The sequence below is a fragment of the Crassostrea angulata genome, chromosome 8, assembly GCF_025612915.1.
Source record: "Crassostrea angulata isolate pt1a10 chromosome 8, ASM2561291v2, whole genome shotgun sequence".
Lineage (NCBI taxonomy): Eukaryota > Metazoa > Mollusca > Bivalvia > Ostreida > Ostreidae > Magallana > Magallana angulata.
The window spans coordinates 5480819-5503894 of NC_069118.1; the positions used below are offsets into that span (position 1 = coordinate 5480819).

A 23076-nucleotide genomic window follows, 5' to 3' on the forward strand; every position below is an offset into this window, starting at 1 on the left:
ATTACTTTGTATCATAAAGGATTGGTACCCCCTTTGTTCATACACATAAACGCAGAGATGATGAGATTACAAAAGGACGTCAAGCACTGTTCACTTGGGACCAATCATAAGTTACACTCCGTCAATTTGTTTTTGGTTTAATTTACTTAATTTCACTCTATTAAAAAAAACCCAAATGACTGTATAATGATGTAGATGTTATGTCCACTGGGTAAGCCAGAGGTTCCACTTTATTTTACTATATAAACCAATGAATGTAAGAAAAATTCTATACTCGCTTGTTTGTATTATTATGTTTTCGTATACGATACATTATGTGTTATTATATATGTTTTCTTATATTTATCATTGTGTGCTTAAAAATGCTTTCATGTACGTATATACTTGAAAATGAATTATGATTTGAATTGAAATTCATAATTATATATATGGTTATTGATGACCACAATTTTGTAAATTGTTTTATAAAGAAATGAAACAAAACCTATATTTTAGAGCATTACTAAATAGACTTAAATTAAAAACAAATTTGATAGCATTCAGGGTTTTTTAACGCTTCGTAAAATATAACAATGTGTTTATTAAAACAACGTATTAAAGGCTTTACTAATAATTAATCCACAAACTGCATCTAACGTTGGTCGCAAAATCGTATAGGTGATAAAAATCTAAACGAATAAAGCAAAAAAGTCTTTGAAACCACAAAAAGAAGCAAATTTTATATTACTTTACACTGGTAAATCATATAGAGACTCTAAAATAAAACTTTTAAATTTCAAATTAAATTAATTAAAATATTAACCATCAAACGTTTTTAAACACAAACGTCTGTGCACAATGTGACAAATCAAGCATAAAAGCTATAATTCTGTCGAATGCAAGTGCATTTATGAAACAAAATGTAGTGAGGACATCAGTAAGTGCTGCTTGAGAAATTAATTCGCAATTGGAAATTTCAGTTTTTCGGTTGATAAGTCGTGGGCATTCCTGAATGAGCACAGTATAGATCTAGATAACACATAATTAAGATCTGTTATTAAGTCAACTGAAATGTGACTCAAGGACATCAAGAATGCTACTGATTAGCATTTTTTCAACTTTCCAGTCCATTCAGTTAAATTCAATTGCTTGAATGGTAGAGGGTCAGCCACCTGGGGATCGATGACTCTCTTCAATTCGAAAGCTCCAAATAATAATTACAAAACTAGAGCCGAGCTCGTTGCAAAGAAACGAGTAGGTCTTCCGTCGCAACTTCGTGTCGCAAAAGGATTGTCCATAAGTCTGATTAAAACACCTCCATTTCCGGACACTTGTCAGAGCCTGACAGACCCTGTATTGATAAAAGGTCATTTTACACGACCATTTCTTCTTACCAATTAGAGCTTTAGAAAATTGATTGGAACTTTTCAAATGGAGACAAAAAAAATTAATTCATGCTTGTGTTCTATGTAACCTCTAGATTGAGTATTGCACCACTCATTAAACAGATAAAGGCATATCTTTGCTAAGTAGGTGTTTATTTAGATTGTATGCAAATGTGGAGGTCAAGTGGAGATAGTCTGTTGTTGATAGGGGTCTATCAGAACCTGGCGAGTGTAAGGAGAAGGGAAATGGTTTTTAATGATGCTGGATTATCAATATGATAATAGCAAGTTCAAGAAATCGAAAACGAGACTCAATTTCAAAGTATTATTTTCATACCAGGCAAGTTCTTCGTTTAACTTATTTTCAAGTTTAGAATAACTTTAAAAAGTACATCATTTATGTACATGTATATAATTAATCTAATTATAATAATAGTGTGGATGTGGCGGTGGGGGAAATGACCCAAAAATCAATTTTTTAAGCGTTAACTTAAGAGAAATTTTGGTTGAGAGAAAGGGGGGCATTGCTCCCACTGGACCATCTAAAAGGTACTGTTAGCAAGCTCACAAATGATATCCCCGCTAAGAAAGAAGTCATTACTCACGTATTTCTCTATTAGAGAATAATGGATGGTTCTTTTTCTTAAGTGAGTCAGACAAGGCAGGGTATATTTACAGGTCACAAGTAATCTTCATGTCAAACTCTAGCTTTTACTCATTTCCATTAATACAAGATATGACACATGTTTAATATGACTTTGAACTTGCGCAACTGATCCTGGGTCAAGTTCATGACACATCATCGGTCATCAGGAATCTTTACATGAAATAGAAACTCCCAATGTTTCTCCTTAAATGACTTAGGGACAAATCATTACACACCCTCAGGTCATAAGCAATCTTTGTGTGAAGTAAGAAATTCCAAAGTGGACCGGAAACAAATTTTGCACTTTACCTGCCAGTGACATTTACTTTGTCCAAATGACCTTGGGTTTAGGTCATGACGCTTCGTCAGGTAATGAGTAATATTTGTATGAAGTAAGAACACTTCCAATGTTTCTCCATCAGAAAGATATAGACCGGACACGATGTACGGACGGACAAGGTGATTTTTATTTACCCCCCCCCCCTCAATTTATTTTCGTGGGGTATAAAACTCCTTTTCGCCCGTTTAGTGCGGCACAAAAAAGACCTATATTTTTCAATTATTTCTATTATATCACATATAAATATACATGTAAATGTATGATTTGTATGCACATTTGAGTTCCTCTCATCATCGTCGGAAAGGATAAAAAAAACCCTTGGGGTCCAATAATGTCTTTTCATGGGCATTTGTCAATTTGCATCAATAAATGATTTCCAAGCGGTAAGCTATCAAAGCTTTTGAGATGTTACATGTAGATATTGAATTTCTATAGATTTAAATTTAAGGTTAGGAAAAACAACACTTTTTTATACAGTAAAAAAATCTAAAATAGCTTTATGTACGCGTACACATAAATAAGAAGATGTAGCGAAAGCTATAAAGATTTTATTTCTTCTGTTCAAGACTTTTTCAGAGTTAACAAGCTACAAGTTAACAATCTCCCATTTTGACAAGCTAGATTAAAAATAAAATATTCAGCTGAGTCTTAGGTCACTTAATCTGCATTACAACCTCATACTACACAACTTCAATGATTTTTTTTTATCAATGTGCATATAACAATAAGTAAAATCCCCAAGAACAAATATCTATCGCAATTAAATGCATACATTTTTGAGATGCAGAAAATTTGCTTTATTATAGTCTGCAAGTCAATTGAACTACTACAATTATTTCAAAGAAATAAGAAACTGTCGACACTTGCAGTACTCTGATGATTTAATGTCGTATATCATTACTTCTAATCCTGAGAACAAATTCTATTTAATTTTTGACTTAAAACTGTTAACTTATAAAACCAGAGACATAAATAATTTATTAAGTTATTTATGTCTCTGATAATATATATTTTATTCTGTTCATAACTACAGACGTTTAGCGTGTTCAACAGGTTAATTTTTTAGCCATATTTTCAGATTACGATATCGCACCTTTAATGTGAGGTTGATTGACATCGAATATTTAGACACTTATTGTTTAACAATTGACCGCTGCAGTGAAAGCATCCTTCCAAATGTTACTCAATTATTTATCAACTGCTGATCTGCAGCCCAGGGGCAATATTCTGAGCTATGTGCGCTGACGCGACACGAGATTTTCGGTCGCACGTGGAGCGGATTGACTTGGCATAGACTGACCGAATAAACACACGGGTGGGAAAGTGACATACATTGAGGAGAAAAATGTACACATGTTAAGTAGTCGCCATAAATAGGTATTCGCCACATTTTGAAAAAAAATAAAGCCCTTGCACTGAGATCATGAAACTGATAAACTCTAAACAAATCTTGTTTAAAAACTCATGCGAACATTCTAAAAATACTCACTAAATCCCTCAATTCTGGACAATTCTTTTATCGTGTCAGCCTCTCCCGCCAATCGCAACTTCTGGGGCCTTTCCGGCAAGCTCGGAAAAACACTTCGAATGTTTTACCTAGGCGTCCATGACAACCCCCCTTTTTATAAAACTTGATATAATTACAACACATTTGATGATCTGTTGAGATGTGAGTTATACTTCATTAAAGTAAACAATATACACTAAAATATAACACAGAAACGACATACAAGACTTCTTGCCGATACTTATTTTAATGGGAAGCGACTCCATTTTGTATAAAATTCTAACATCTGGTGATGTTAATACATTCGAGGTGTTTTTCTAAACTTGCCGGGAAGGCCAGAGAAGTTGCAATTGCCTCTTCCGCATGTGTTAATTTGATATTTGATTTTTTTTTATCCTGCCTTGAACGCTTGGGGACTGTTTCATTTTCTAAATTCGGCTAAATAATGCTTCCAATTTTGAGCACTCTCTCTCTCTCTCTCTCTCATTTTATGTGCAACCTTATGAAGACGTCAACTAATTTCTACGCTTTCTATAAAACCTCTCAGCAGTATTTAGCGGAAATATTCGTGGGTAAAGAAAAAATCTTAAATTGAAACACAAGTCAATCTTACATGTACCGGTCAAAAACTCGAATAAACAAATAGTTGGAATCATACAAAATATCAATAAACATGCACGTGTGATAAAGTACATGTAGAAGAACACGAAGCTACCGCGGATCACTTGTCCACTCGCGCGGGATCTCCTTGGCTATGTTCTAGGGGTAATCATCATTTTAAGGTTTAATCTTTGTGGTTTTTCGTTGTTTATCTATAACATTATTAGTACATGTATAGTTTTTAGAACATTTTAGAATTACAAATTCACTATTGATTTATGTCTGATGATGTTTCTGATTTTGAATAATATTGCTTTTATCAATTTTTAGAGGGGCTTCTCAATTCACATTCTAATGTTTAATTAAATAAATTGAAGGTGAACAAACTTTAAGAACATAAAATTGAAACAGTTCTTGTATATATATATCTTGTTATTAGATAACCGCTGACCTCTAGGTAGTGCAGCCGCGACCGATTTCCTCGGCCGCGGATGAGGGATCGGATAACTTACGTAAAGGTAAACACACATAGAGAGCTCAGAACCCAGGAATATTTACAATGTTTGCAGTATGATGACTAAACTCTAATTAATATAAGTTTTTTTCCCCTTTAATCCCACAGTTGATCTATTTGTCTGATACTGCTTCAGTTCGAGAATGGCATTGCTTTTATGATTAAACAGAACGATTTCTTATTGACACTCTATCGTTTAATTCAAATTAAGAAGAGTAAGCTTTAATGTCATTGTGTACGATTCTTGTGTTTGCGGCTAAATAAAATCACATATGACAGACGCGATTCTTGTGTATTAGATAACCGCTGACCGCTAGGTAGTCCAGCCGCGACCTTGGCGATCGATTTTCTCGGCCGCGGGTGAGATGGGTTATGTAATGACGCAAACAACTAAGAATTTAGGTCGATTTGAAATGCTTGCAGTAAAATGACTCAAATCCATTTCATGGCAGTTAATTTCTTTTAAAATCTAGTTTATGTATCTCACTAGATAAGAAAAAGAACGTTTATATTTTCTCGTTTTTGTTTTTCTTAACGGTTGTCCACTATAGGACCTAAACAGAGGTGACTCCAAAAAGGAAGGCTGTAAGAAAAACATGTACACGTATACTTTTTAGACACTTTTTCAAATGAATCAAAGCATCCCGTATATGCTGGTACACTTTCAGCTGTTAATTTATGTACGTTATGCGCACGAAGACGATTCGCTTACTTGCCAAATGAATACAGGTACATGTAAACAAGACAAGCTTTTTATACTCATATTACGCATTACCGGTACAAAATAATTTTGTAACGACATTCATAACACAATAATGAACAACTTTTCTATCGACTGCTATAGCGAAATATTAACCATTTTAGAGTTATAAAGCGAAACCTTTTAAGGGCTCTAGACCCCTTATTTAAGGGGCCAGCCCTTTTTCAATGGTGTCAAGTGAAAGCCCTTGATATTTTGCACATATTTTGTTCTATATGTGTTTAGAGAACATTTTAAACTAAAGAGCTACATAACAAAAACACAACCAAAAATCAGCATTTTTTGAAACACAAATTCAAATTAATTTTTTGAAACTTTAAAGGTAGAAAATTGTAAAAACAAAACTCGGAGGACAACGTTCAAACTCTCTATTTTTAAGATTTGTGAAACACATTGCTAAACAGCAATGTGTTTAGAGAACATTTTAAACTAAAGAGCTACATAACAAAAACACAACCAAAAATCAGCATTTTTTGAAACACAAATTCAAATTAATTTTTTGAAACTTTAAAGGTAGAAAATTGTAAAAACAAAACTAGGAGGACAACGTTCAAACTCTCTATTTTTAAGATTTGTGACTTTGTAACACATGCTGTGAGCGGTTTCAGAGCCTTTGCGTGCACAAGAATGCCTATATTTTTGGGAAAAAGGGGAATAACTCGGTACCGGAAGTGTCGATTTAAACGATTTTCCTTAGATATTGAGAAATAGTAACTACCAATAAGCTCTGAAAATTTGAACTTTATAGGACAACAAACAAGCAAGATATTTGAGTTTTAAAAAACGTCTAGAAGAAAAAAAAGAATAACTAGAGCAAAGCTCGTTGCAAAGCAACGAGTGGGTTTTCCGCTAATGTCGAAAGCAACGCTAGAAGTACGTCTAAGAAGCAGAGTTCTTAATCTAGAAACAAAGAAACCTAAGTACAAAATGATAAAAAAATCGAATGATTCTTGGTACAACTTAACATGATCCGAATGTTTTTAAGTACGACTTAACCAAAAACCCTTAACCATTTCAAGAACGATCTAACAAAAAAAAACAATGTGTTTAAGTACGACTTAACAAATTTGACTTCATTTTAGGTACAAGTTTACTTTACCTTGAACTAACATCTTTTTTCTTAACCCAGAATGCAAAATTAAAATTTACGTAAAAAATCAATTTTGTTTAAAACATAATTCTGAGCAACTTTTCCTCTTCACTGCTTTTCAAAGGGTTGACCTTTCGTACTGTGTGCTCGTTGCGTTATTAATTGTCAGAAACTTATCGATGTAAAGTTTACTTTACTGTACCTCTGTGAATATTTTCTATGTAAAATTACTATGAAAAAGACAACATTGAAATGGTGAACATTTCAAAGGGCCCCGCTTATGTTATTTCAGAGAATTCTGCTTTGACCTTGACCTTTAACTTGAAATTTTTCCAGCTGGCATAGAACTTTTAATTCAATTTCATTCCCCCTAACATACATGCATTTTTGTTCAATCTGACCAAGATTAAGCATATTTGGAAAATAATCTACTGTCTAAAACTAATTTTAAAAAGATCTGCTATGACCTTCACATTGACAGACTTGGTTCAAGGTCACTGCACGCCATTAACCAATAAACTCTGTAAAGGTAAAATATTAGCCAAATAGGGGCTAAAAGGAGAGTATATCTATGCTCTTAAAATATGGATTTTTGTGTGTTCTGATATGACCTTGACTCTTCATCTACAAATATCATTCGAGGTCATTGCATATATTTTGATCAAAGGCATCATGTGGGTGAAGTATGAGGCTGAATGGAGCAAAGGGAGAGAAGATATACTCCGGACAAGGATTTTTAAAAATATAATTCTGGTATGACCTTCACAGTTTCTTTTCACTGAAAATAGGTTCAAGGTCACTACACACCCTTTCACCCTTTACTCAAAAGCTCTGCTTATGTGAAGTCTGAGCCAAATAGGGGTTAGTAGAAATTATATATGCTCTCAAAAAAGGATTTTTGCATGATCCGGTATGATCTTCACCCGTTACCTAGAAATTTCATGCAAGGTCACTGCACATCGTTTAACCATCGAGACACTCTGCGAGTATTAGCCAGATTGGACCAAAGGGAAAAAAGAAATGCCCTAGACAAGGATTTTATATATATAATTCTGCTATGACCTTAACCTTATACCTAAAAACATGGTTCAAGGTCACTGCGCATCCTTCAACCAAAGGAACCCTGTGGATGAGGTATGAGCCAGATTGGGCCAAGGGGAGAGAAGCTATGCTCCAGTCAAGCAATCTCGGATGGACAGACGGACAAATTGATCACTAGAAGGCGCCCGCATAAACATGCCTTTTTATCTAATTTAAAATAGTATCCATGCTATCTGCCCTTGGTGAATAGTCATCAAAACCATTCATCAGCAGAATTTGATTTCCCTCCTTTTTAAGGTGGTATGGGACATCTGTCGATATTAATGTGGATTAAAGTACTATATAATTGAAAAATTTTAACCGGTTTAGAATTTTCAAATTTTACAATATTTAACCAAAAAATAGCTTTTCAAAAATATTTGAAAAGGTAAAAATTGTAAAAACCCCAGCGGGATTCGAACTCATGACTTACAGGTTCCTAGTAAACCCTCTAACCCACTGTGTTAAGGAGTTAGGTGACCATTTTTGAAAAGAAACTACATGTACTTATATAATTACACTTTATTTTATTGTTTATTTCGATAAACAATATGTCACAACATGGAAGTGTCCCATATCACCTTAAACTTGGAACACCTCTGACCTAATAAGATCGCTGCACTAAATACAAAGTTTGATTTAACTCTAATTTGTTTATCATCAAGAAATTCTGCATTGCTGACAAATAAAGTTTTCTTCTGTATAATGAAATACCAATTAACTGACTATTCGGACAATAGCAAGTTTATTGTCCCACTCCACAGCAACTATTTCCCTTGGCTTTAATTGCCTCATTAAATAGTTGCTGTCTTGGGGGACAATAAACTTGCTATTGTCCTCATACCCAGTAAATACTAAATAGGCATATAATATCCCATCCACCTACATTTCATGTTATATAACCTCCCGTTTGTAACCTTCAATTTCACTGTAAAGTCAACACATCTGTCATAGCCGCAAGTTTCACAATTTATTTCTGCTTCTCATGTACTTAAAATTAGGGGCCTTAATATTGCTTACCAATTCCAACAAGAGACATTCCTCTAACTATTGATAATCATTAAAATCATTTCATGAATCTACGCAACAATGATAAACCTTCAAGTACAGTCACTCTCAATTTTACAAAAATATTGACGGTACTTTATCCGAAACTGTTCCTTGTACCTTTAACTTAGTACACTAACATTTTTATGAAAAGACGGTTTGTCTTAGAATAAGAAAGCTATTGCAATTCTGAGAAAAAGAATACTACATATTGCCAATTCCATTGAGGTTTAATAAAAATATGGCCATTTAAGTGAAAATTTAATTTCCAATTTCCTTTAGTAAACACAGATTTACAGGGTTCTCCATAGTAAAACATCTTTACCTGACCTTTTAGAGGTCAACTTTTGTTCAACCACCTTTAAAAAGAAACCTTATACAATACAACATATGCCTACATGATGTAATCATGATAAAAGCTTCACATCACTTAGAAATACCCTTACATGTATACCCCCCCCCCCCAATCTTTTGATTTTCATAAAAAGTCATGGTTTGAAATGTTTTACCTAATTTTATGAAACGTGTGGCAATTTCCTTGAGTAATTTCTCACACATATTTGAAAACAATCATCAATGATTCTAAAATTTGATCTTTATTTGTTTATTGTATGATTTGTACCATTTTAATTAACAAATAGACAGCTGTCGGACTGCTGTCCTGCTTGTGATTTCTTGTTTTCATGAAAAAAGTAAGCTAACAATCTGAATCATATTTAGTGAATATCTAATCTATTCTGATTTCTAGTCTCCTTCTAACCATGCTAAAACAGTAAGTTACAACCTACAAGTTAGACATCTGCCTTAAATTAGAATTAAATTCAAACACACCCAGGTAGCTGAAGACAGAGTTGATTTCAATGAAAAATGTTCAAATTTGACATGTTTTTCTACTTTTTTTCTGCATATATACCTTAGAAAGGTAGAAATAGGTTGTTTCTTGTTCATTTCAAAAGTAATTATCATAGCAGATGTTATTTCAAAGTCAAATGTACATTTACATATCCTACATGTAATCTTAATGCAGACAATTAAATAGAGGGGGGGGGGGATTTTTCAATTATGTAAACACATCTAAATATCTTTATGAAATAAAAAATAAAGGAAACATAATTGCATACTTTTATTGAAAAACAAATTTTCACAGCAATTATGAATTTCTTTAAACAGCCTTAATTTTGTTTTCATAATTTCTTATCAAACACAAACCACAACATGGCATGATGCTTTCTTCAAGTTCCATTATTGTTCATGCATTATTGGATTTAATTTGAATTACCGGTAAATAGTCTGTAGAACACAAGGAATATGCATGTGGATAGAGGTGACAGGTTAATCTCAGGAGCTGACCCACAAGAATCAACAGGTACCAGTAAAAGCCATGTGGTAACAAGAGTCTGTTTTGAGCTGAAATAAAAAAAAAAATAATTAGCTGTGTTTACATACATGTACTAGTATTAGCTGTGTTTACATTAACATATGCATAGTATTTCTGTAAAAAATACACTGACCATGCAGTGTAATAAGTATGACATATCCCAATACATGATATAACATTTAGGCAGTACAAGATCAAAAATTTGCATATCAAGTCATAATATAATATTAAAAAATTTTCATAGGTATAAACACTTATCAAATTGAGAGAGAGAGAGAGTTTGAGAGAGAGAGGGTTTATTACGGTACCGTACTTGTAGTGCAACAGTCAATATTTCAATTCGTAAATTACAAATGAATATTACCCACCGAACAGCGTCAAAGTACATGTACTGGTATTAGCTTCTGGTATACCATTTTTTATCAATTCTACTGTGTTCTTTTTTTTTTTGGCAAATAAATTTAGCGAGGGTTTTTGTTTATTTTCTTATAAATTACATGTTTTAAAAACAATACTATGTGTAATAAGCATAAAACATGTATGAGTAAACTTGATGAAGAATTTTTAATAGATTATTTTTCACAGAATGTGGTACATTACATGTATGTCAATCTTTATAAAACTAGCGTATATTTCGTGCGCCATAAATTGCAAGTTTTTTGTAAATATCATTTACTTGCATGATAGGTATATATGGTCTAACCAAAATTTTCTTCATAAAGCTACAGCTGTATGTACCACATATATGTTTTGTCACAAGTATACATTTTTAAAAAAAATACCCAAATTCCAACAGTTGAAATAAACTCAACTCATTCTCTGATAAGTTCATTGTGTTTTGTGCGTGCATATCTTATTTGTCTGCTGCAACAGCAGCCAATCAGCGGTAAGCTGAATCCACAAAAAGAAAGTTTGTGTTTTAGGAGCGGGTAAATTGTTTATGCGACACTGTCAAGAAAACCACACCAAATAATAACAAGAAACATAAATATTCACTTAAATGTATTCTGTTGTAAAGTAAAGGTTTTTAACACTTATTGCATCTTGCAAAACATGTGATGACCCTTAATCATCTGTCATATATCTGATATACATGTATATGTAAAAGATGGGAGAAATAACGATGGAACAAACTGGGATTCGAACCTGCATGGCCCTCTGAATCTCTAGTCAAGTGCTCTACCAACTGAGCTACATGTATCTGGCACCGGTATTCAAACCAGTCTGACCGTCACATTCCTCCCCCCTTAAATGATCTTCACCCTCGAAGATCACCCCTGGCAGGATCGAGTTAACCTGTGAGTTCCAGGGGTTGGTCACAACACCAATATTGTAACAGGATGGGAGAGATAATGAAGGACCAAACCGGGATTTGAACCTGGGCCCCCTGAATCTCTAGTCAGGTGCTCTACCAACTGAGCTATCTGGCACTGGTATTCAAACCGGTCTGATCGTCACATATATAAAGAATTATTTTAAACAATGTTGTTCAATAAAAAATAACACTCGCAACCTTCAGTTTTTGTCTGTAATTAATCAATATTGGCGTGCGATCAGTTCTCGCCGAGTACCATTTCTCACCAGTGCATTGTTACGTCATTTTATCAACACATAACATTACATACGAAAATATGATGTAACAGTGCACCAGCGAGAAATGGTCCTCGGCGAGAACTGCTCGCACGCTAGTACTGCCAGTAGTCAGATTAAAAAAAGAGAATAAAAAATTACATTTAAAACATTAACAAAGACAATTTAAGTACACATCATAACTGCTAAACAAGAAAAATTATGTGAACTGGTAGAATGGTACGCATAGTTCTAACTTGTAACCTACATGTAGAAGTACATGTACCGGGTACCCGTTGGTCTGCTAAACCTCTCTAATGATACAATTATCGGCATCATAAAGATATTAAAGTCATGTTTTAACTCTGAAGTCTGAAGTATACAATTTTATTTACTTGAAGTTATGTCTACAGGGTAGTCATGACTACATTTGGAGTCTTCTGCACAAGAATATATGATATGTTTCTAATTAGACCCTGCTTTGAATTTTGAGTTGAAAATTCACAATCTGTTATTTTTTTAAATAGATAAATTCAGTTACCCTTTCCAGTCCCCCATGAACCTCGAGCGAGTCTAAACATCCATGAAACATGTAAAAATTACACGTTAGTAAACAAACACCCACATCATAACAAAAACATCTAACTCTGTAATTCTTATAACAGTGTGCACGTATATACTTACATGTACATCTATACTATATACTAAATTTTAACCAGTTAACAAGAAACTTTAAAAGGAGTAAAAGCCTCACCTTCTTCAGTAACATCCACATAAATCACACACTTTAATGTCCATCTTTTCTCCTTTATTACTCGTAGCTTATCAACGGCTGATCGTCGACAGAAGTGTGGCTGTCAGAATTTCCTCGTAAACGATTCACACGAGAAAAATATCCTCCTTAAACAAATATGTAGTATTGTTCCCTGTGCATGTTCATATGTTTCACAGTAAATTGAAAATGCATGTATACACCGAAAGAATACACAACTTCTCTTCTGCATTACGGCTCTCTCTTTTCTACAATGCCGTTCGTTACTGTTTACATTCGGCGCGCGCGCGGGGGTTACATACCATGCATACAGGGGCGCCCCGACAAATAGTTGCACATAGAACGTTTAAATAATGTGTGTTCATTGAATTCATAAATGATAAAGATGAAAAAAATGAAATTGAATCACAACAATTTATCTAAGACGCAACACAACGTAATGCCGTAAATGCCTGGGCCTTAAAGTGGCATTTGTTCGCTTGTGTGTCTATGTAGACATATTAACTCGTTCATGTACGATTCTCGCATATTTGTTTTATGAAATTTGAAAAAAAATATAGCACAGAACTTGTTTAATTTGATACCAAATAACATTATTTAATATATTAACAATAACTGAATTCATTTTTTTTCATTAAATGATAATGATTTTTGCTATCAGAAAAATACGTGTATGAGCTGCTGACCCCTAATTATAGGGGCCAGCCCTTTTTTCTTACTTTTAAATGAAAGCTCTCGTTATTCTTAACAACTTTTGCTCTATATGTATTAACAAAATATTTTTAGTTTAAAGGTTATTATACAAAAAACAACAAAATTTCAGACCCCCCAAAACCTTATAGTTTACCGGCAAATAGCTTAAAAACTAAAAAACATTTTGCCAAACTTTTCATGCCAGCAAAACTATAAAATATTACCAACAATTCTGCTAAATTTCATGCAACTATCTTTTGTAGTTCCCGAGATCAACTCTGGACAAAAGACCCCCCAATTTTCAATTAAAGGGCAATAACTCATAACCGGAAGTGAATTTTAAAAATTTGAAAAAAACGTCTCGAGATATTAACATTGTCTACATACTCTGAAAGTTTCATAACAATCAGACAACAAATGTACGAGAAATGGCCTACACAAAATTTGCGGATAAAAAAAAAATAATAATAACTAGAGCAAAGCTCGTTGCAAAGCAACGAGTGGGTTTTCCGCTAATGTCGAAAGCAACGCTAGAAGTACGTCTAAGAAGCAGAGTTCTTAATCTAGTAACAAAGAAACCTAAGTACAAAAAGATAAAAAAAAATCGAATGATTCTTGGTACAACTTAACATGATCCGAATGTTTTTAAGTACGACTTAACCAAAAACCCTTAACCATTTCAAGAACGACTTAACAAAAAAAACAATGTGTTTAAGTACGACTTAACAAATTTGACTTCATTTTAGCTACAAGTTTACTTTACCTTGAACTAACATCTTTTTTCTTAACCCAGAATGCAAAATTAAAATTTATGTAAAAAATCAATTTTGTTTAAAACATAATTCTGAGCAACTTTTCCACTTCACTGCTTTTCAAAAGGTTGACCTTTCGTACTGTGTGCTCGTTGCGTCATTAATTGTCAGAAACTTATCGATGTTAAGTTTACTTTACTGTACTTCTGTGAATATTTTCTATGTAAAATTACTATGAACCAGACAACATTGAAATGGTGAACATTTCAAAGGGCCCCGCTTATGTTATTTCAGAGAATTCTGCTTTGACCTTGACCTATAACTTGAAATTTTTCCAGCTGGCATAGAACTTTTAATTCAATTTCATTCCCCCTAACATACATGCATTTTTGTTCAATCTGACCAAGATTAAGCATATTTGGAAAATAATCTACTATTTAAACCTAATTTTAAAAAGATCTGCTATGACCTTCACATTGACAGACTTGGTTCAAGGTCACTGCACGCCATTAACCAATAAACTCTGTAAAGGTAAAATATTAGCCAAATAGGGGCTAAAAGGAGAGTATATCTATGCTCTTAAAATATGGATTTTTGTGTGATCTGATATGACCTTGACTCTTCATCTACAAATATCATTCGAGGTCATTGCATATATTTTGAACAAAGGCATCATGTGGGTAAAGTATGAGGCTGAATGGAGCAAAGGGAGAGAAGATATACTCCGGACAAGGATTCTTAAAAATATAATTCTGATATGACCTTCACAGTTTCTTTTCACTGAAAATAGGTTCAAGGTCACTACACACCCTTTCACCCTTTACTCAAAAGCTCTGCTTATGTGAAGTCTGAGCCAAATAGGGGTTAGTAGAAATTATATATGCTCTCAAAAAAAGGATTTTTGCATGATCCGATATGATCTTCACCCGTTACCTAGAAATTTCATGCAAGGTCACTGCACATCGTTTAACCATAGAGACACTCTGTGAGTATTAGCCAGATTGGACCAAAGGGAAAAAAAGATATGCCCCAAACAAGGATTTTATATATATAATTCTGCTATGACCTTAACCTTATACCTAAAAACATGGTTCAAGGTCACTGCACATCCTTCAACCAAAGGAACCCTGTGGATGAGGTATGAGCCAGATTGGGCCAAGGGGAGAGAAGCTATGCTCCTGTCAAGCCATCTCGGATGGACAGACCGACAAATTGATCACTAGAAGGCGCCCGCATAAACATGCCTTTTTATCTAAAATAGTATCCATGCTATCTGCCCATGGTGAATAGTCATCAAAACCATTCATTAGCAGAATTTGATTACCCTCCTTTTTAAGGTGGTATGGGACATCTGTCGATATTAATGTGGATTAAAGTACTATATAATTGAAAAATTTTCACCGGTTTAGAATTTTCAAATTTTACAATATTTAACCAAAAAATAGCTTTTAAGAATATTTGAAAAGGTAAAAATTGTAAAAACCCCAGCGGGATTCGAACTCATGACTTACAGGTTCCTAGTAAACCCTCTAACCCACTGTGCTAAGGAGTTAGGTGACCATTTTTGCGAAGAAACTACATGTACTTATATAATTACACTTTATTTTATTGTTTATTTCGATAAACAATACGTCACAACATGGAAGTGTCCCATATCACCTTAAACTCGGAACACCTCTGACCTAATAAGATCGCCGCATTAAATACAAAGTTTGATTTAACTCTAATTTGTTTATCATCAAGAAATTCTGCATCGCTGACAAATTAAGTTTTCTTCTGTATAATGAAATACCAATTAACTGACTATTCGGACAATAGCAAGTTTATTGTCCCATTCCACAGCTACTATTTCCCTTGGCTTTGCCACATTAAATATTTGCTGTCTTGGGGGACAATAAACTTGCTATTGTCCTCATACCCAGTAAATGCTAAATAGGCATATAATATCCCATCCACCTACATTTCATGTTATATAACCTCCCGTTTGTAACCTTCAATTTCACTGTAAAGTCAACATATCTGTCATAGCCGCAAGTTTCACAATTTATTTCTGCTTCTCATGTACTTAAAATTAGGGGCCTTAATATTGCTTACCAATTCCAACAAGAGACATCCCTCTAACTATTGGTAATCATTAAAATTCATTTCATGAATCTACGCAACAATGATAAACCTTCAAGTACAGTCACTCTCAATTTTACAAAAATATTGACGGTACTTTATCCGAAACTGTTCCTTGTATCTTTAACTTAGTACACTAACATTTTTATGAAAAGACGGTTTGTCTTAGAATAAGAAAGCTAATGCAATTCTGAGAAAAAGAATACCACATATTGCCAATTCCATTGAGGTTTAATAAAAATATGGCCATTTAAGTGAACCCACCATTTCCAATTTCCTTTAGTAAACACAGATTTACAGGGTTCTCCATAGTAAAACATCTTTATCTGACCTTTTAGAGGTCAACTTTTGTTCAACCACCTTTAAAAAGAAACCTTATTCAATACAACATATGCCTACATGATATAATCATGATAAAAGCTTCACATCACTTAGAAATACCCTTACATGTATACCCCCCACCCCCCAATCTTTTGATTTTCATAAAAAGTCATGGTTTGAAATGTTTTACCTAATTTTATGAAACATGTGGCAATTTCCTTGAGTCATTTCTCACACATATTTGAAAACAATCATCAATGATTCTAAAATGTGATCTTTATTTGTTTATTGTATGATTTGTACCATTTTAATTAACAAATAGACAGCCGTCCTGCTTGTGATTTCTTGTTTTCATGAAAAATGTAAGCTAACAATCATATTTAGTGAATATCTAATCTATTCTGATTTCTAGTCTTCTTCTAACCATGCTAAAACAGTAAGTTACAACCTACAAGTTAGACATCTGCCTTAAATTAGAATTAAATTCAAACACACCCAGGTAGCTGGAGACAGAGTTGATTTCAATGAAAAATGTTCAAATTTGACATGTTTTTCTACTTTTTTATGCATATATACCTTAGAAAGGTAGAAATAGGTTGTTTCTTGTTCATTTCAAAAGTAATTATCATAGCAGATGTTATTTCAAAGTCAAATGTACATTTACATATCCTACATGTAATCTTAATGCAGACAATTAAATAGGGGGGGGGGGGTTCAATTATGTAAACACATCTAAATATCTTTATGAAATAAAAAATAAAGGAAACATAATTGTATACTTTTATTGAAAAACAAATTTTCACAGCAATTATGAATTTCTTTAAACAGCCTTAATTTTGTTTTCATAATTTCTTATCAAACACAAACCACAACATGGCATGATGCTTTCTTCAAGTTCCATTATTGTTCATGCATTATCGGATTTAATTTGAATTACCAGTAAATAGTCTGTAGAACACAAGGAATATGCATGTGGATAGAGGTGACAGGTTAATCTCAGGAGCTGACCCACAAGAATCAACAGGTACCGGTAAAAGCCACGTGGTAACAAGAGTCTGTTTTGAGCTGAAATTAATAAAAAAAATAATTAGCTGTGTTTACATACATGTACTAGTAATAGCTGTGTTTACATTAACATATGCATAGTATTTCTGTAAAAAATACACTGACCATGCAGTGTAATAAGTATGACATATATCCCAATACATGACATAACATTTAGGCAGTACAAGATCAAAAATTTGCATATCAAGTCATAATATAATATTAAAAAATTTTCATAGGCATAAACACTTATCAAATTGAGAAAGAGAGAGAGTTTGAGAGAGAGAGAGTTTATTAGCATACTTGTAGTGCAACAGTCAATATTCCAATTCGTAAATTACAAACGAATATTACCCACCGAACAGCGTCAAAGTACATGTACTGGTATTAGCTTCTGGTATACCATTTTTTATCAATTCTACTGTGTATTTATTGTTTGCAAATAAATTTAGCGAGGGTTTTTGTTTATTTTCTTATAAATTACATGTTTTAAAAACAATACTACGTGTAATAAGCATAAAACATGTATGAGTAAACTTAATGAAGAATTTTTAATAGATTATTTTTCAAAGAATGTGGTACATTACATGTATGTCAATCTTTATAAAACTAGCGTATAATTCGTGCGCCATAAATTGCAAGTTTTTTTGTAAATATCATTTACTTGCATGATAGGTATATATGGTCTAACCAAAATTTTCTTCATAAAGCTACAGCTGTATGTACCACATATATGTTTTGTCACAAGTATACATTTTAAAAAAAAAATACCCAAATTCCAACAGTTTAAATAAACTCAACTCATTCTCTGATAAGTTCATTGTGTTTTGTGCGTGCATATCTTATTTGTCTGCTGCAACAGCAGCCAATCAGCGGTAAGCTGAATCCACAAAAAGAAAGTTTGTGTTTTAGGAGCGGGTAAATTGTTTATGCGACACTGTCAAGAAAACCACACCAAATAATAACAAGAAACATAAATATTCACTTAAATGTATTCTGTTGTAAAGTAAAGGTTTTTAACACTTATTGCATCTTGCAAAACATGTGATGACCTTAATCATCTGTCATATATCTGATATACATGTAAAAGATGGGAGAAATAACGACGGAACAAAGTGGGATTCGAACCTGGCCCTCTGAATCTCTAGTCAAGTGCTCTACCAACTGAGCTACATGTATCTGGCACCGGTATTCAAACCAGTCTGACCGTCACATTCCTCCCCCTTAAATGATCTTCACCCTCGAAGATCATCCCTGGCAGGATCGAGTTAACCTGTTAGTTCCAGGGGTTGGTCACCACACCAATATTGTAACAGGATGGGAGAAATAATGAAGGGATTTGAACCTGGGCCCCCTGAATCTCTAGTCAGGTGCTCTACCAACTGAGCTATCTGGCACTGGTATTCAAACCGGTCTGATCGTCACATATATAAAGAATTATTTTAAACAATGTTGTTCAATTAAAAATAACACTCGCAACCTTCACTTTTTGTCTGTAATTAATCAATATTGGCGTGCGATCAGTTCTCGCCGAGTACCATTTCTCACCAGTGCATTGTTACGTCATTTTATCAACACATAAAATTATATACGAAAATATGATGTAACAGTGCACCAGCGAGAAATGGTCCTCGGCGAGAACTGCTCGCACGCCAGTACTGCCAGTAGTCAGATTAAAAAAAGAGAATAAAAAACTACATTTAAAACATTAACAAGGACAATTTAAGTACACATCATAACTGCTAAACAAGAAAAATTATGTGAACTGGTAGAATGGTAGGCATAGTTCTAACTTGTAACCTACATGTACAAGTACATGTACCGGGTACCCATTGGTCTGCTATACCTCTTTAATGATACAATGATCGGCATCATAAAGATATTAAAGTCATGTTTTAACTCTGAAGTCTGAAGTATACAATTTTATTTACTTGAAGTTATGTCTACAGGGTATTCATGACTACATTTGGAGTCCTCTGCACAAGAATATATGATATGTTTCTAATTAGACCCTGCTTTGAATTTTGAGTTGAAAATTCACAATCTGTTATTTTTTTAAATAGATAAATTCAGTTACCCTTTCCAGTCCCTGGAGCGAGTCTAAACACCCATGAAACATGTAAAAATTACACGTTAGTAAACAAACACCCACACCATAACAAAAACATCTAACAGTGTGCACGTACTTACATGTACATCTATACTATATACTAAATTTTAACCAGTTAAGAAGAAACTTTAAAAGAAACTTTAAAAGGAGTAAAAGCCTCACCTTCTTCAGTAACATCCACATAAATCACACACTTTAATGTCCATCTTTTATCCTTTATTACTCGTAGCTTATCAACGGCTGATCGTCGACAGAAGTGTGGCTGTCAGAATTTCCTCGTAAACGATTCACACGAGAAAAATATCCTCCTTAAACAAATATGTAGTATTGTTCCCTGTGCATGTTCATATGTTTCACAGCAAATTGAAAATGCATGTGTACACCGAAAGAATACACAACTTCTCTTCTGCATTACGGCTCTCTCTTTTCTACAATGCCGTTCGTTACTGTTTACATTCAGCGCGCGCGTGTGGGGGTCACAAACAGGGGCGCCCCGACAAATAGTTCCACATAGAACGTTTAAATAATGTGTGTTCATTGAATTCATAAATGATATAGATGAAAAAAATGAAATTGAATCACAACAATTTATCTAAGACGCAACACAACGTAATGCAGTAAATGCCTGGGCCTTAATGTGGCATTTGTTCGCTTGTGTGTCTATGTAGACATATTAACTCGTTCATGTACGATTCTCACATATTTGTTTTATGAAATTTGAAAAAAAATATAGGACAAAACTTGTTTAATTTGATACCAAATGACATTATTTAATATATTAACAATAACTAAATTAATTTTTTTTCATAAAATGATAACGATTTTTGCTATCAGAAAAATACGTGTATGAGCTGCTGACCCCTAATTATAGGGGCCAGCCCTTTTTTCTTAATTTTAAATGAAAGCTCTCGTTATTATAAACAACTTTTGTTCTATATGTATTAACAAAATATTTTTAGTTTAAAGGTTATAATACAAAAAGCAACAAAATTTCAGCCCCAAAAAAATCTTAAACTTTGGCGACAAATAGCTCTAAAACTAACAAAGAAATTACCAAAATTTTCATGCCAGCAAAATTATAAAATGTTACCGACAATTTCGCCAAATTTCATGCATCTATCATCTGTAATTCCCGAGATCAACTCTGGACAAAAGACCCCCCAATTTTCAATTAAAGGGCAATAACTCATAACCGGAAGTGAATTTTAAAAATTTGAAAAAAACGTCTAGAGATATTAATATCATCTACATACCCTGAAAGTTTCATAGCAATCAGACAAAAAATGTTCGAGAAATCTCGTGCACAAAATTTGCGGGAAAAAAAAAATAATAACTAGAGCAAAGCTCGTTGCAAAGCAACGAGTGGGTCTTCCGTTAATGTGGGAAGTAAAGCTGGAAGTTCCTGTAAGAAGCAGAGCTCTTAAACCAATAACAAGAGTAACTAAAATAAAAATATGAAAAAAATCGAATATTCCTGGTACGACTTAACAAAATACGAATGATTTTAAGTACGACTTAACAAAAACCTTTCCGATTTTAAGAACGACTGAAAAAAAAAATCCGAATGTGTTCAGTTACGACTTAGCAATTATTTTTGGTACGAGTTAATTTTACTTTGAACATTACGCTATTTTTTAAACCAAGGCCGCGGAATCAATATTTCCGGAAAAATCAATTTTTAAACCCCGATATCTCTGTAATGCATCGTCCGATTTGAAAACAGCTTTCAGTGTTAGATTCAGCTAAATATGCTCTACAAAACACATATTCTTATTCGATTTGATCAGAAAATTCATTTTTTCGAAAAATTTGTTTCACTTCCGGTTTCGACCGGAAGTGACAAAATACAATTTTTGTGTTCAAATGCCATAAGTAAATCCGCAGATTTACAATCACAGAAAATTTCAAGTCTTTATAAACAACCGTTTACTAGGAAAGTCCTGGACAAAATCACTTTTTGAAAATTTTTAAAATGACGTAACTAGAAAACGGAAGTGACTTTATGACTGAAACTGTAAAAGCTTCAAGGGACAAAAATTTAACATAATCTCTGAAAATTTCTTGCAAATCGGTTGAATAGTTTTTGAGATATAAAGCAAAAAAGAAGTCAGAAGGAAAAACAAGAAGATTAATAATAATAAAAAAAAACAATAGAATAACAAGAGGGTCTTCCATTGAAAACGGAAGACCCTAAAAAAAACAATAGAATAACAAGAGGGTCTTCCGTTGAAAACGGAAGACCCTAATAATAAGAAGAATAGGGAAAAAGAAACCGAACGAAAACAATAAGGTCTTCCGTTGGAAACGGAAGACCTTAATAAGAAACAGTAGAATAACAGAAGGGTTTTCCGTTGAAAAACGGAAAACCCTAATAAGAAACAGTAGAATAACAGAAGGGTTTTCCGTTGAAAAACGGAAAACCCTAAAAAGAATTACCAACAGAATCAGTAAAAGGTCTTCCGTTGAAAACGGAAGACCTTAAAAATTATTTGATATCAATATGCACCACTGGTATTGAACTAGCAATGGTACTGAACAGTAGCATGATATTGTTTATGTATCCATAATTTAGTCTGTCAATGTTGATATATTTGCTTCTCTGTGCCGCTGCATTGGTGAAGAAACCTAAACTATAATTAAAATCAGAAGTTTAATCAAATTGAAATTGTAATAAGATAGAGGGTACTAATTCCTCAATAATGAACACAGTTTTGGCAGAGATACGCTGTGTAAACATTTTGTCTCAATCATCGAAACACCGATAAATAAATCTTATCACAAGACCAAAAACATCGATTGCTCAATAGCAGTCTATCAGGCAATTTGATTAAAACAGTTGTTGAATAGCGTCGAATGCACACACAATATAAGTTTTAAAGCAAATTTATTCTTGTCTACTCGAGATAGGAGATAAAAAATATCTAACATAGGCTAACAGGGAAGTGTTTAAACCGTTTTAACATGTTCTTGTTGCGTTTTTTTTTTTCATTTTTGACTATAGCAGAATGGTTCACGCTTCAAGGACCACTGAATACGCACCCTTTTAAAATATCAATTTTTTCCTTCCAAATTTATATATAAGAAAATATGATATTTTATATTTTTTAAATATTGACTTATTATTTCTATTTACATATTGTTACTATACTTATCTCTTATGTTATGTATATTAAAAGGCTAAGACTTCTCATAATAAAACGTTATGTTTATCAAACATAAATATACTTTTTAAATGAAATGAATCATCAAACTATAATCCATTGTATTTTCAAATATACGACTGAAAATATGGTAAAATCTTTTGATTTATTTGATTGTATAAGGAATGAATTTATTGAAGGATATTCTAATTATACACGTATATAACT

At 33.2% G+C, this 23076-nt stretch overlaps 1 long non-coding RNA gene across 1 annotated transcript; it reads right to left on the bottom strand.

Annotated features, from left to right (window-relative positions):
- Positions 1-10058: 10058 nt before the first annotated feature.
- On the bottom strand, positions 10059-13077 carry LOC128160172 (uncharacterized). Its single transcript, XR_008240247.1, has 2 exons — positions 12650-13077; positions 10059-10355 (listed from the first exon to the last, which is right to left on the bottom strand). It is a non-coding gene; the product is annotated as an uncharacterized LOC128160172 (long non-coding RNA).
- Positions 13078-23076: the final 9999 nt, after the last annotated feature.